General features: G+C 47.4%; 1 pseudogene; it reads left to right on the top strand.

The window, feature by feature from the left end:
* Positions 1-2,974: 2,974 nt before the first annotated feature.
* On the top strand, positions 2,975-3,689 carry LOC127685194 (60S ribosomal protein L36a-like; annotated as a pseudogene).
* Positions 3,690-4,716: the final 1,027 nt, after the last annotated feature.

Here is a 4,716-nt window from a genome sequence, read left to right as displayed (position 1 = left end):
TTGCTCTTATGTGGCTATTGAAAGGCAAATCCCAAAGCCGGGCGGTGGTGAGCATCAAGCAGAGAATGAGGAAGAATGAGGCTTGCCCGTGTCGCCTGTGGGGAAGAGTATGTCACTGGTTAATCAACCATTGGAGGGCTGTTGCTAATAGAGTAGCAAACGGCCCTAGTGCAACTACCCAGAGGGGAGCTGCCTTTGATTCAGTCCTTTAAAACTTGTAAAGCCAGCACTTGGGAGGTAGAGGTAGGTGGATCTCTGCGAGCTTGAGGCTAGCCTGGTCTACAAGGGGAGTTCCAGGACAGTCAGGGCCACACAGAGAAACCTATCTCAAAAAACAAATAAAAAACAAACTTGTAAAGATAATTTGTGTGTGTGTGTGTGTGTGTGTGTGTGTGTGTGTGCGCGTGCGCGCGCCAAGTGAAAAGAACAGTCTTTCCTAAAGACTCCATGTAGCCCAGGCTGTGCTGGAACTCACCTGTGTGGACCAAGGTAGCCTTGAACTCACAGAGATCTGCCTGCCTCTGCCTCCCAAGTGCTGGGATTAAAGGTATGCCGCACCACTCTCAACACAGTAAAACCTTTTTCTAGAGCGCTGGCTTAGTCTTATTTTTGCATTTGCTTGTGTGTATGAGTGGTTAAGTACACATGAGTGCAGATGTCCTGGAGCTGTTGTAGGTCGTTCTGAGTTGCCAAGCATAGATGCTGGGAGCCAACCTCAGAAAGGGTGGTAGAAGCTCTTTAGCACTGACCCATCTCCAGTCCCAAGAACCTTTCTCTCCCTCTGCAGTCACCCTTCTAGGAATACTTTAACATAGAACCTTTTGCTAGGGCTTTTCTGAGCTCTCTGGGATGAGCCCAGGCTATCGCTATACGATCCCTCCTGGAAGTCCTTCTTGCATCCTGGATCTAGGGAGTTACCCAACAGAGAGATCAGCAGAGGGGCATATGCAATCGGAAACAGGACCTAGGAGCCCCGTTTTGTAGGAGTCTCTTGTAGGGTAGATGTGGGGTGTGAGGGCAGAGATAGGCATTCCTGATCTTGCTGTGGGTTTCAAGGAAGACACTGGAATGAATTTTTGGGGGCTAAGGCATTTATTAGAAGAGATTTAAACACCAGGTGTGGTGGCTAAACACCTTTAATCCCAGCTCTTGGGAGGCATTGGCAAGTAGATCTTTGTGAGTTTGAGGCCAGCCTGGTCTACATATTAAGCCCAGGATGACAGGACTAAAGAGACAATGCTTTAAAAAAAATCAAAACTAGCTAGGCGGTGGTGGCGCACGCCTGTAATCCCAGCAGTTGGGAGGCAGAGGCAGGCGGATTTCTGAGTTCGAGGCCAGCCTGGTCTACAGAGTGAATTCCAGGACAGGGTTAGGGTTAGGGTTAGGGTTAGGGTTAGGGTTAGGGTTAGGGCTGCACAGAGAAACCCTGTCTCGAAAAAAAAAAAAAACCAAACAAACAAAAAATCAAAACTCAAACAAAGGAATTGTTAACGCCACGGGCAGACAGCAGTATGGCAGTTTGCAAAGTGGGAATTGGGGGACGGTTGAAGAAAAGTCAGGCTCACAAGAGGGGCATCCTTCTCACAGGTCTCTGAGGAAGGCTAAGTTTCAGAGCAGGATCAAGCTGCCAGGCTCTTCAATTCCCCAGCAAGCTGCAGGGGTGGGCTACCCACCCAGTAGCCCTTTGATGTCTCTGAGCTTGCAAACTCACTTCCCCAACTGAGAAATCCAGGCACCTGGAAGTTTGATTGCTAGAGATTCATAAACAGTGCTCTCGGTAGGGTGCCTGCCAGTGTCTGGGGGTCTGTGGCTGTGGCTGGGCAGCAGCTAGGTCTAGATTCTGATAACTGAGGCTGGTTCTTGCCTTTGTTCTCTGATGGCCCTCTTCCTGTCTCCGGCTCTGCAAGAACCCTGTGTTTTCATCCAGGACTGCCGCTCCTGTGAGAATCCCGAGATTGAGCTCCATGGCCCAGGACCCCTAAACAGAGGGCTGGCTTCCTAGCAGAGAGACAGCCATCGTGGGCTCCCAGAACCACTGCCTACTTTCCCTCCCAAGAAGCCGGGGCTCTTGTGGGTGGTGTCCCCCCACCCCTTTAATAACTGTTTACAACTTTTAAAAATCAGCTTTGAGATAATGAGATACACTTTAAGTAAAAATACCCTTCAACCATTTAAAGTATATAATTCATTAGTTTGTTGGGTTGCTTTTCATGAGACGGGCTTTTGTTGCAGAGCTTTGGTATGTCTGAAGAAAACTATAGTCCGCTCATACAAATAAAAGTTTTAAAAAAAAAAAAATCTAAAAAAGGGCTGGAGAGATGGCTCAGTGGTTAAGAGCACTGACTCCTCTTCCTGAGGTCCTGAGTTCAATTCCCAGCAACCATATTGAAGGGGGCTTAAAAAGAGAGAAGGGGGGTTTAGAGAATGTGGCATGGTGGTGTGGGGGGAAGGGGGTGCCTAGGTGGGCCCATGCCCAAGCACCTCTTTCCCCTGAGGGACCAGACACACACAGACATTGTATAGAATAGAGTTTATTCAGGGCAGAGGATGGGAGTTAAAGAGGCAGAGAGAGAGAGAGAGAGAGAGAGAGTAGAGAGTAGGCAAGTGGAAGCCGGCCATGGACATGTGGAGAGAGGGGAGAGGGGAGGAGAGCCCAAGGGGCAGAGAGGTGAGTGAGATGAGAGAGAGAGAGAGAGAGAGAGAGAGAGAGAGGAGGCACAAGTAGCCCCTTTTACAGTGGGCCAGGTCTATGGGGTGGGGCATACCTGGCTATTTCTAGGTAGGTGTGGGGTGGAGCTTAGACAGAATACTAACACATATGATGGCTCACAACCTCCTGTAATGAGATCTGATGCCTTCTTCTGGTGTGTCTGAAGACAGCTACAGTGTACTCATATACATAAAATTAAAAAAGCCTTTTTAAAAAACGTTTAAGCATTCTATTTCTTTCTGAGCTGATAGTGCTCCTGAAATCATGGCGCATGTTCCTAAGACCTGCTGGACATTCTGCACGAAATGTGGGAAGCACCAAGCACACAGGTGTCACAGTACAAGAAGGACAAGGATTCTCTGTGTGCCCAGGGAAAGCACTGATATCACAGGAGACAGGGAGGCTATGGCAGGCAGACTAAGGTTATTTTCCACTAAAAGACTAAAACTACTGTAGGACTCTGGCAAGCCTTAGCTTATCAGGGGCCTCCTGAGTGAACAACATGGAGTCAGGAATCAATGCAAAAAGCAAGAGGAATTTACTGATCCAACGTGTTGGAGTTGCCCTGCACATGGAGAGAGACAATGACCTCAGGCAGCCTGCCCAGTGAGCCTTTATACAGTTCTCTCAAGGCAGCAGCCATTAGGCATAATATGATTGACAGAACAGTGTGACTTTTAAACTGATTGGTCTTTAAGGAATGAGGTAGGTAGCCAACAGTCCTGGAATGTGTCTATGAGTTCTGGGCCTCCCCTTCCAGCCTATAGTTTTTTATGACCTTTCTCTTTCGGGAGGGGAGAGGTCTGGTAGAATTTTCTAAAGTTTCTGAGCTGACCTCTTCACTACCAAGAAGATCGTGCTGAGACTTGAGTGTGCTGATCCCAACTGCAGACCTAAGAAGATGCTGGCTAGTAAGAGATTCGAGCATTTTGGATGGAAAGGCAACAAGAAAAGAAAGGGCCAAGTGATTCAGGCCTAAGCCGATTTTGTTATGAAGACAGTAAAATCTTGAACTTTCAAAAAGAAAGAAAGAAAGAAAGAAAGAAAGAAAGAAAGAAAGAAAGAAAGAAAGAAAGAAACAAAGAAACAAAGAAACAAAGAAAGAAAGAAACAAAGAAAAGAAAAAGTCATTATGGCCACCTTGCCACCAGGTGTTGTTTCAGGAAGTTGCTATGAGCTTGTTCTGCTTTTACTTTGCTTCTGTAAGCAGACCCCACTTATCTGACTGTCAGATCCCCCATTGGAACCCCCACTCCTGAACCTTAAAACTATCTGCTCCATGTCCGGTGCTGGTCCCCTGAACCCTGTCTTAGGGAGAGACAGCCTATGTATACAAATAAGAGAGCTTGATTTAATTAATTTGGCCATGATTTGGGTCAGGGGTCTTTCCCTCTTGAATTTTCAGGAATAACAACACACTGTTGTGTTTTATAAAAAAGAAAGGGAAGAACCAGGAATTTGTTTGGTGTAGGGGAAGGGGGTGCCTCTGCGGGCTAATGGTGAGGCATCTCTTCCCCTGTGAGGTACCAGCCATGTAGTATGGATATAGTATGGAATAGAGTTTATTTAGGGCATGAGGAAGGGAGTTGAGGAGGGAGGAGAGGCAGAGAGAGAGAGAGAGAGAGAGAGAGAGAGAGAGAGAGGAGGAGTGGAAGCCAGCCATGGACATGTGGTGTGGACAGTGAGTGGGGCAGGGAATGGGGGAAGAAGGGACAGAGAGGGAAGAAAGGAAGATAGTAAGATAGTGAAGAGGGGGCAAGCAGCCCCTTTTATAGTGAGTCTGGCAAACCTGGCTGTTGCCAGGTAACTGTGGGGCAGGGCCTAGAAGAATTTAACACACACCCTCTTGGCCTCTGATTCCCAAATGCTGGGATTAAAAGTTTGTACAACCACAGCTGGCTTTCAAAGTGTGGGTATTTTCACAGACATCACCACAATGACCCCAGTTCTGTTTGAAGACATTTTCACCCCTCAAAACATCTGTGTTTCTTATTTATACCCACAAC

This window comes from Apodemus sylvaticus, chromosome 1, assembly GCF_947179515.1.
Source record: "Apodemus sylvaticus chromosome 1, mApoSyl1.1, whole genome shotgun sequence".
NCBI lineage: Eukaryota > Metazoa > Chordata > Mammalia > Rodentia > Muridae > Apodemus > Apodemus sylvaticus.
This window is presented reverse-complemented; position numbering and strand designations above follow the sequence as displayed.